This window comes from Nicrophorus vespilloides, unplaced genomic scaffold (assembly GCF_001412225.1).
Source record: "Nicrophorus vespilloides isolate i.1.1-1 unplaced genomic scaffold, Nicve_v1.0, whole genome shotgun sequence".
In the NCBI taxonomy this organism is placed as follows: Eukaryota; Metazoa; Arthropoda; class Insecta; order Coleoptera; family Silphidae; genus Nicrophorus; species Nicrophorus vespilloides.
The window spans coordinates 41,203-53,524 of record NW_017096900.1 but is presented as its reverse complement, the minus strand read 5'-3'; positions in this window follow the sequence as shown (position 1 = coordinate 53,524).

Below are 12,322 nucleotides of genomic sequence, written 5' to 3'. Positions count from 1 at the left end.
TATACTCTGCTCGAGATAAAAGTGAAAATCCATGGACGACTTCATCAAATTAATTGCGTTCATTTTCGCTATCTGCTAAACACCATTCCTCAAGTACAAAGTAAAAATATCAAGTTATTTACGTGCATGTACATTTTTGATACTGGTCTCAATAAAAATAACTCTTTTTTCATCAATTCGGGTTTTTTTGGTCAGTTAAACAAAGGCTGAACGTGTAATTTTAGCGATCCTATTTATACTAGAATTTGTTTTTCAATTGGTCTCTGTATGCGTGCGTGTGTGTGTGTGTGCACACGAGTGATCCATGGATTTCGGTTTTCTCTCTTTCCACGTCCTGCGTGGGAAATGAAAATAATTCCACTTTTGAGCAAAACCTGAGCGATCGTTTCGCTTTTCGCTTGCACGGGTTTTTTCGTCGTCATCGAAAAGTATTCCCGATAAATTTAGATTTTATATTTAGTGTATGACGGGGAGTGGAGATTATATGCATTTTCGTATCATAAAGTACACGCGTTGCGAAAAACAAAGCCAAATTCCATACGAAATACATGGAACATTTACTTTCTACATGTTACTTTTCCTTTTATTTTAAATGTGCTGAGTGAAGATTTATTTTTAAATCTTAAGTAAGTATATATATCTTATAAACTTGTATTTGAATTTGATTACATAAATTCTCAATTACAATTCAATTATAGCATTATTATATCAACTTTTACCATAATTTCTATATGTTATTCTGCATTACATCATCATGATATACACCATGTTTTATATACTTACCTGCACATTTTAATGTTTTGTAATTATTAATTCTTAATTTTTTTGTATAATTTGTATGTTGCTTATTATATTCTAATTCTAGGCCCAAACGTGGACAACAAATTTATTTAAGTAAACAAATTTAATAGCAAGTAAACTTGTAGACACAAAATCTAGAATGTCTTACCAAATTTCAAATTTTTTTAAATATCTATTTTTTTTACATAGTTACAAAATCATTTTGAAAATATAAACTAATAAACTTGTTTCCAGAGCAATTAAAATTATTCAAGTGCACCAGTAATTAACTACTTTGTAATTAAGATTGAATTCTAATACAATGTTTATTGCAACAATTATACAATTACTTAAATTATTATAGAAGAAAATTGTCCACCAATTATAACAAAATGTAATTATGATAAAATTATAATCATTTTGTTAGAAATTGAAATATTTAATAGAAATTTAGTTTATAGAAATATTTATTACATAATAGCAGTTATTTTATATACAAATAAAATATGCTAAATTCTAGTTTGTTTTTAAATTTGAATATTTTAGAATAATAAAAACAATTTAAAAAATATACAATTAACACATTACCACATTACTTTAGATTTGTGTAATTAATAGAGATGATAAGTAAAGAATAATGATAGGAGCATAAAATGTAAATATAAATTTATGTAGTTTTTTTTCATAACTTTCACTAACTAACTTCTTTGTTAAAAAAGTGTATAAATGAGTTCGTATTTCGTGATGACAACTAAAGAAGGTAGGTGTACAAAAGGTAAACATAAATTAGATATTTGACCTGTCGGTTGCAATTAATAGATCCACGTGACCTGCGGCCGTAGCATATTTGTCGACGAAGTTAGATAAACAGTGACGGCGCTAAAAGGGACGCAAACACATTGCACACGTCCTAGCTCAAACATTGGATGAGTGTGTGTGTGTGTGTAGTATACAAGCAGCTCAGTAGTCGTAGGTGGTGAGATACGTTCATATTCCTTTCTCACATCATCACTAACCACAACCACCACCACCTACTCTTGTTTTCTCTATTATTTACTTTACTTTTCTGTTCATTAAAGATCTGCGGACGTCCGAAAGGCAAATATATATGTATATATGGGTCATCATGAGAGTATTTAAAAATTCGGGTCATCAAAGTTATTTTCAATTTTATGCGCGTCGGGTCGCAACTTCGGTTACTGGTTACTTTTAAAAATAAACCTCGATTTTTGAAATTTATTATATCTAAAGGACGCACCGAACACAACAATTCTATTTATTGTTTGCTGTTCGTATCATATCATATATTGATACCATAATTTGTTATTGGAAAATCTCATTCATAGCAAATAATATGATACATTATATACATTCACGTCTTTCCCTCATATATAATAATAACATTTATACTATTAGTTAAATATTTGTAGACAAAAAACTATAAAGTTTTATAATAAATAAATTAATTTCATAATTTTCAAAATTGACTTTTTAAGAAAAAAAACAATAAATATTTCATTGACAAATAGTTTAAAATTACTAAAATATATAAATTGAAGGAAGGTTATAATTATATAAATACATTTTCAATTCCTTGGAATTGTTTTGAACCAATTTGTATACATTTTAAGATTTTCTTTATTGTCCCGAAAAAACAAATTATATTTGTTGATTTAATAAAATCAAAATTTGTATATTTATAAAAGAAAATAGTTAATTATTGATAATATATTGATCTTAGTGTATCATATTTTAATAAATGTGTTGTTACCAAATCCTAAAATTGCAACTGAAGCGATTTGAAGTTTCATTGATGATTCTAATTTAAACATATGTTACAGTACGAAAATAGCAACAAAAACAAACTAAATCTTTTGTAATTGTTATTAATAGTATTTACGTTTACTGTATTTTGTAACTAATTGTAAATATGTATTAGAAATTTGTTCATAAATGTTGTTTATAAGAAATGCAATATAAAAGTTATAATTGATAAAACGATTAAGGATAATATATTGGTATATGTGTGTATGCTCAGATACTAATCGAATTACTTTTGTTATGGTAAAAGTATTTTAAGTGTAAAAGTTTTTTAACGAAAGAGCGTAGTTTTGTGTATGCATCAAGAAAGTTTTAAAAGACATGAAAGTAGAGCACCTCCGCTCCACGGGGCATATATCAATCGCTCAATGATTTACAATAAATATTCTCCGTTTTTTTTCACTTCTTTTCCTTTCTTTTCCCCTCCAGACAAGAACTCTGGATACATGCATGCATCTGAGCGAGAGGGTGGATCAGTGGAGGCGAACACTTTTTGCGGATAGTCGGGAAAACTCCGGTTCCGACTCCGGAACCAGACTTCTGGTATTATTCGATGTTTACTGCTTGGTTCCGGTTTCAGGGCACTCGTGCATACAAAGGATACGTTGACATCGATCACAATGCTCCTCAGTCTCGGATCGTAGATTCTAAATATATTTCCACAATAAAAGAGATTACACATATTCTTTCGAATCCTTCTCCTCTTCGAGCGTCGTCTCTCCATAAACGCACGAACGTCTCTCGAAGAACCGAAAAGTGATGGAGAGACCTTTTAAAATAATTGCTTTTAAAAATATCCATCTGTTAAAATAAATAATAATGCATTTGCGTTATAAAAGCCCAGATGAATCTAACGGACGGATGGACGGACGTAGAATTTACTTTAGCGAAAACGAAAATAATACAAGCAAAGAGAATCCGGTTCGGGGAGTGCGGGAATACGGACAGACCCGGCCCGTGTCGTCTTCTATTATTAGATTGTTTCAGCATCGACGTTTCACCATGCCACCTTGGTTTCTCCGTCGTCAGAAGTAGGTGGGCTTACCCTCCTTCCTTCCGGTGATCATCCAATAGAAGGAATGTTACCCTGGCAACGGGCTTTCCGTATTAGTCTCTGGCTGATGGAACTTTTCGCGCACACCTCATTGAACCCGTTATTGATGGTGACAGTTTTAATACAAATCGAAAACATACGTATATACATATATATATATATATTCAACATTCTTCTGTACCTAAAAAGGAAACAAAAAAATAATAGCAGAGGAAACATCACGGAACCCGGCGCATCCTCCTAATTGAATGCACTGCAATGAGATTATATAATTGCAATGGGGATTCGGATCGAATGTAATAGAAACTGATTCTTTCTTTTTTTTTTCGTTTTCAACTGAAAGGGTCGTGTAATGTAGAGTAGTTGACCGAGCGGACCCTCCTCCCATCCCTCTATTACATATGTATGCTTTTTTGGGGTGCGATTTATTCATGTATATCAATTGACATATGAGAATACGCACAGGGCAATCATTTCACTTCCGAGTTCGACTTCCGTTCTATAATTTACAGATGATTCTACGACTAACCCTTAATAGATAATTGATTGCGGAATTGGGGATGATGCATCTATCGTTAGTATAAGTATAAGTAGTTGGATCAGATAGAAAATCATTAATAAAAGCTTTTATTAATCGTAATAAAATAACTTATTTTCTAATAACAATAATAATTGAATTTCTTGTTTATTACCTATAACAATTAAAAACTAGTAACCAAAGTTCTACTACATACTAAATTCAAAGATGTTATATTAACAACTATGTTAATCAATTTTTGACTAAATAAAAAAAACGAATTGAAGAATTTTTAGTCAAATATAACAAAAACCTTAATTCCTTTTTTGAAATTGGATTAAGTTTAATTTTAGTATTAAATAGTATCCAGAAGTTTACTATTCAACTATGTACTTAACTATAATTCTTGTAGTCAATAGAATTAATTTAGATTATGCTTTATTCACATACGATTTTATCTAAATACATTCAATAAATATACGATTACATTCTATAGTATTACGTTGATTCATGTTTTGTTTATATGTTGGATTAATCAAAGAATATCAATTGTAAGATGACATCATAACATTTTCATTATTGTATGTGTAAGTAAAATTGATATTACATGAAATATATGAATTTTGAAAGTAATAAAAACTTAATGTCCAGCGATTAGGGAAAATGTAAATTCAGCATTAGAAACCTTTTAGTTTAACTTCTTTTTTTTTTGGTTGAACAAATGGACAAAAAGTGTAATATTGATGGATAATAAATGCAGACAGCGATCACGCTAACGACACACATACTGAGCACATTACGGCATAAAACTATTAACTGATGTTTTGGCCGATATTCGCCACGTGACCAAACGGGGACCAGCATATGAATGATGACTGCGGTTTATGTAATGCACGCCATTTAGCCGCCCATAGCCTACTCATATACCATGAGAAAAACAATATTATGAAATGGAAATTACCATCATATACGTATTCAAAGCAAATTGAAATTCTACATGAATAATATGTTAAGTCCATTGAAGAACATTTGAAAATATTAATTGCATTGCGTAATAGGAAATCGGATTGAATAAGAATTTAGTTTAGACAGTTTACTTTTGATTAAATTTAAGTTATGCTAGGTAACTTTAGTTGCGTCACTTGGTTGTAATTTCATGAAAATTGTTTATAAATGGGGCAATATCAGTGTTTGACTATCAAAAGATATGAATTTGTTAGAAATTGTAGATTTCTTATTTATTATACTTTAGTTATTGATGTAAACTTACTTATAATTTCATATTCAATATATAAATTTAATAATTGTTTAACTTATCAATTCTATATGAAACTTTCGATGAACTTATCTTTATGAAATTGTATTTTGCATCATGATATACCGCAATTAAAAGACATCAAGTAAAACGTTTTCATAATTGCGAATTGTAAACAGAAACAATTATGAAGTTATTATCAAATACGAAATGAATTTCGAAGCAAATTAGTTTTCTGGTTCGTTAAGCACACATACATACACCGCAGTGCCTTCGTTATTGCGAGGGAACGAAACTTGAAGCAGTTGCACATGATTTTGACGATCCCACGATTATTTATGTGTTCGTGTCATCCGTGGAGCAAACCAACAAAACAAGGAGGAGGAGGAGGAGGAAAAAAAGAAAACAAGTAGTAGGAATAGAATATTATTAAAGGAAAATTCTGTTTGTTCGATACGGCCAACAGATATTCTTACTGTTCCATGTGAAATACAATTTTATACGATCGTATCATGTGTTGAATTTCGTCGGGAATGCATATTCATATACTACTGTTAGGAAGCAAAAGAAAATAAGTGGTTTATGGGACTATTGGAAACGATATATCTGTAATAATACAAAAATATATCAGTCAATATATTAGATTCTTATGTAACTAATGTTTTGTCTTTCATTGCATAATAAATGTATCAATCTCGCTTAATTATCGAAAATTTCATATAATATTTTATTTTTATAGTAGAATTTGTAATCCCAATCTTTAAAAAGTTTTATTTCTTCAGATTTAGTAATTGTAGAAAGTTGTTTCTTGCAAATCCCAAAAATAGTAGTCACAACAGTTTATAATTTGTGTACGGTTTTGGCTGATCTGAGCTACAGAAGAGTGGACATGAATACATGTATTAAACTTAGACTTGATGCATTTTATATACTTCTACGACAATATTTAACTTATATAACAAGTAAATAATCATATTTCTTGATTTCTCGGGAATAAAAATTTAAAAAATCCCGAGAAAAAAGGAAAAATGTCTTCCAATTGGTAACAAACATGTTCTACTCATTTCGGTTATTGACTGCAAATATTTTAACGAAGAAAAAAGTTCAATGAAAGCAATTTTAAGTTAATATAAAATTTAGAATTTTCTAAGATTAATTTAAAATTTTCCATTTCTCAGGAACAAACACAATGAAAAATAATAACAAATGCTTATGAAAAATTGTAAATATTTTTTTTTATCTTTACATTTATCTACACAATTAATGATTTCTAATTCATCTCAATTAGAAGATGCTTATAGAAACTTAGATTTGAATAAATTGATTATAGTTGGAGATTTGTAAATTCTTAAACTTATTATAACATATTGAAATTTAGATATCAGCATTAAATATATATTTTTTATTATTATAGAAAGAGATTTAATTTGTTTTATACAAAATGATGAAGCAGAATTTTACGACTATAATAAATAAGTTTATTTATTTTTTCTTATAATTCTTTATTAAATTAATCATGCTGGATACAAAAAAAAAACTATTTGCAACTCCTGAATTTTTGTAGCAGCACATAAAGGTTCGCGTTTTTATTATATCCGTAATTTATATGTTCCATTTAAATATAAATCTTGCTTTCACGCAAAAATATTTGGCTCGCTTTTTGTGCCAAGTGTAACGAAATACATAAATTACATAACGGGCCTGTCCGGACGATCGTTCGCCGTTGTTGCTGCAGCATTTCAACAACGAAACAACTCGACTTTTTGTTCAATGTATACGTGTTGCATAACACGCCTCTTGAGTACGTTTTCTAGAGGCGTGTGCTCATAATTGCGTAAGTGCCAGAAGCTCGTTTTTTCGTGTCGATCAAATAAATGAAATACAATTAACGTGTTGTGAATGCAAGCGGCGGTCACGCCTTTAAAGATGCAGAAGGCCCTATTCTGGAATGCTGGAGGGTTTACTATTATAATACACACACACACACAATTCATTCACTCTTTGGTTTCATTCAACGACCACCCACGACAAAGCAACTAAAATTTCGAGTCCACCCTTGTGCAAATAAATACAATTTACCTTTTAAATGGAAACGTACAAAACATGAAATACAAAATCATAATATTTTCTATAAATAAAAGCACACGAAGGGGTGGAACCAATAAAAAGAACCCTTTACATCAAATAGAGTATAGAAATAATTGATATTTCAAATAGAAACAGAAAAAACATCGTTATTTATTGTTCAGTTTCATAACTTCAATTCCATATATGAAAAATTCTTACATTTGGATCTTTTTATATGAATTGGCAACGGAGATTTGTTTGTGACGAGCAGTGGAAAGAATCAGGGTGGCGATTCTGAAATAGTCTCAGTGGCATTTCTTTCTTTTCGGAACGGTTTTAGTGCAGCTTGCCAGGATTATAAATCTATAATCCACAATAGAATGACAAATTGCTTTGTAGCTTAAATTTGCCGTCTCGCTCCAGAATTCCTAAACGTCTTCACGTATTTCAACATTTTACAAAATAATAAAATCGAGATTCTGGTTATTTAATTATAAAAAAAAACTAAATTTAAGCATAATTATTTATAGAATCCATACAATTTATCATAAAATAGACCTAATTCTCAAGACCACAATTTTTTTTTGTATATTCTTCTGCACAGATTCATCATCATATTTTTTCTGATATACTTATGTAACTGTTGTAATAAGTTTTAATAGTAATTAAATATTAATATATTTTTGTAGTATTAGATTGTATGTAGGTGAGTGCAATCAATTCGATGCGGTTGTCTGAGAAATTGTGCAGTAGCAGCCCGACGGGGGTTCGAAACATTTCGGTGTGAAGATTAGAAAAGTTCGTAATCCTATTTGGTTGTATGTAGGTACGTCCAGAAGCTAGACAGAGCGTCGCCCGCAGTTGTCCAGTTGATTATAGAAATTGCTTTCGGATGTGCTGTCGACTACAGGAAACGAGCATTAAAGGTGGGATCCCCCCCTAAATGTGAATTATAAAAAAAAGGAAAGAAAAGAAAGAAAGGATAATCATAATGGATGCGTGTGGCCCCATCCAACGAAAATATATACCGAGAAGCTTTTTCAACACCAGTCAGTGTATTTACTTTTTACTTAAATAAAAATTAATGATTGCTCCTTTTTCATTTTACCGATCCACTTAGTGTAAACAAAAAGAAAACCATATAATGTTAATGAAAATAATGATTGCACAATTTATATTTTATGAATGTATTCAGTGTCAATTACTTAAATTATTATTTATATAACTGCGATCAAATTAAATAATTATACTTTAATTTTAGTATACAATAACAACAAATAAATGCTATCATTACTATCAAGTGTTGGTATAGTTTGAAAATGTTTTGCATTTACTATTATTTTCTGTAAGAAATTTTTAACATTTTAATTTGTAATTTAAATTTGTGACTTAAATAAGAAATTGAAGACAATTTTGAGTAACCTTTTGATTCAATAATTAAATAATAGTTTATAAACATTACTTAAATCTATATACTAAGTCTCATGGTTAAGCCTACTTGATGTATTGCTGTTATGAAGCAGTCCATAAGCCAAAACAATAGTATGCAACTTCAGTCTTGGTTTTCATAAGACTGTTTTATTGCAACCAACTAAATATCGTGCCATATAAGTTTTAAGGTAAAGATCTTTAAAGTATTTACATAAAACTGTGTAAATCACAAATTATTTCACAAAATTTCAATTTCAATAGGCATGATTTCAATCCCAAGTGAAGACAAGTTGATGTCTTGTTATGATTCTGCGTTAGCTGTTGTATACCTTAATTTTGATACTTTGTTTAAGGTATCGACCAGTTTATTGTAATTAGTATTTCCAAGAATTAATTGATAAGATAAATAAAAATATAATCGATATCTGGTATACAAATGTATATATTTATAAGCGAAATGTGTTTGTTGATAAGGAGGCCACGAATCTTATATATTTACGATAGTGATATTGGAAAAGTTAGATTACAAGTTTCTAATGAAAACAGCTAAATCTCTCTTTTTTTTATGCATTCGCACAAAATCACATATTTTATGCCTTTGTATCATTATTTGGAATCCCCTTGCCATTCGATTGGGACGCAATCCCCGCATTTTTTTCGCTACCTAATTCGGCGAAAACATACAGATAATACTTCAGCAACATTAGCCAAATGGTCTGATTTATGGACGTTTCGGACAAAACGCGCGACGGGTACGTACGTATATCGACCCTCATCCGATTCATAAAAAACCCCACCGACAATGGAGGGCTCGCTACACGCTACATACGAATCTAGGATCCGGAATCCCTATAGGTCCTGACGTGGAACCGGACAGAAATTAAGCGGTATTAGTGTCCGTAAAGCAGACGGAAACGGAAAAATAAATAAGGATTGTGTCCGAGCCCGGGGGCCCTTCTTCCTTTGTTACTCTCGAGATTGGTGGATAGGAGAAAAAAACGAAAAACGAGAAGAAGATATATATAAGTAGTAACTCTAGTTAATGGCTCTTCGTTCAAGTATTAAAATGTGATTCTAGAGTTTTTTTTTTCTCTGCCTACTGCCACCATTGTGATTCAGTTCTATTTAGAATCTCATGTTAATTTCGAAAGGAAAGGTCTCGGATTCAAGGAATAATGAATGCGTAACGTGGCGACGTTAAAAAGCCTTCTTCTACCAATTAGTTTGTCGGAGGGCATCCGTTTCTTATGAATGTGCTTCGCTGGAATAAGGGCTATTTAGCAGGGGGCGCGAGGGTAGAACTGCGCGCGATAATGAAGAAATACGAAGGCAATAATCGTTTCAGCCGCCTTTTCCTCCTCCTCCTCCGAGGGCTTGGCTTCTTGCCTCACTTATTACACGTAGGGCTTCTTTTTACACTGCTTTCTTTTATTACTTCCTGCCTCGACGATATTAATATTTTTACATTATTATTTTAACCTTTTAAAGCTACTAAAAACTAAATTGCGAAATATATTTACACCCAAGTAAAACTGTTTTCGGTAACAAAAAATATAAGACAAGAACAATCAACAATTTCATGTGAGTTAACAACAACAAAAAATCAAATATTATTTCCATTATATCTTTAAATTAATTAATTTATTGGTAAATGCCCAATTTTGATCTAATTTTTCTTTTAAATAAATATAAATTCTGAGAATTAGTTGACTGTATCGAAATAAATTAACTGTGTCGTCTGTTTAGATGTAAATCATTTATGGGATCTATGCCAATGATGATGCATCAACCCACCTTTTTTGTCATTCTAAAATCCAGGAACTGCTCTATACGTAAATCATTTGAGTTTTCTTCAATAATGTATCAACATAAAAATAAATAATATTAGGGCTTTAAAGTATACATAAAACAAAGAGTTATCAAGAAAAGTCTCTACCGTCAATTGTATAGTTAAAACTAAATTATTATTTAGCAAAAGACAAGAAAACATTTGATCTCAAACTTGTACAAAAAATGATTAAAACAAGCAGTTTGCAATTGCAAGCACAGTAAGCAGTTTGTAAGCTTTATAGAAAGCTTAAGAAGTAAATGTTTCTTTCATATTCTCGCGTTTTTGCACATAGTTAGAATTAGTTGTAATTATTATGGCAATATTTATTATAGTATTTATAGTATTTCAATGAAAATTGAACAAATTTTATTGTTTTTAATGATTACTTTATAATCAAGTGTATTACAATCTCATTATAATTGTAGAATTTGTTATTTGATGAAGTGAACAGTGTATGTGATCTGCATGCTAATGGCGCAAGTAATTTAATATATTTATATAGGCACATTCGCATGTTATACGCACAAGGGATGGGGATGGGGATGGGTGGTGGTGGTGATGGTGTAATAACGTTTGACAGTTAAAGCCCAGTGCTGCAAATATAACATCCGCACGTGTTTACGTTGGGGGTGGTAGCACACTACACGAGGGAAGGTTATTGAATATCCCTGATCCACTTAGTGCAGTCACCTATTGCATCCATTTTACACCCTTACGCCTTACGCTCTGGGAATAACTGCGATGCAGTAAAACCTTTATCTCTGCACATTCTTGTTGATTCTCTTGAACAAATACCAATAAGATTAATGTTTAACGCTATAAAATCAATGACATATTATTTATAAAGTAAATTGCATACAATTGAGAAAGTAGGGTATGCTTAATGTATATTTAAGTTTTCTTGGATTCTTTCTTGGGTGTTTGATTATGAAAGTGTTTCAGGTCTCTCCGATCGGATAAATTATTATTATTAGCCAAGTCGTTCTAATTATAATTCGTTGATGTTTAAAAAGGATGCCATCAACACTAAGTCGGCTGCCCACATTTATAAAGCTATATCCAGAACAGTGATTGACTACGAGCCCGTTCTGTACTTGACTTACAGATAACACTCGTTAATTGAACTCTATTGATCTGTTACGAGAATCAAACGTCTTAATGTTCTCCAATTCTAAACCTTCTTTAAACTACTCAGCGTCATTTTCATGTATGCTATATCGTTAAACAAATCAAATATTTGATGTTATAGATATATTTAAATAACATTAACTTTAGATTGTTTTTCCAAGTAATCATTAAAGTAACTACTTAAAATATGATCTATAGATTGAGAAACGTTGCTAACATTGATTGTTTACATATAAACTAAGTAGTTTCCTATTGTTAGAACAATTTCCTTTATCTTGTGATAAAATAATCAATGTATGATTTTGTCATTTGTAGTGAAAGTAAAGCAATTGATTTTATATACCATTTATACTTTGATTTTCTCATTAATATAGTATACTTAAATGTTTTGCACATAATTTCTTTCTCTGATGATAATTAATTTAATTTTGTACATCA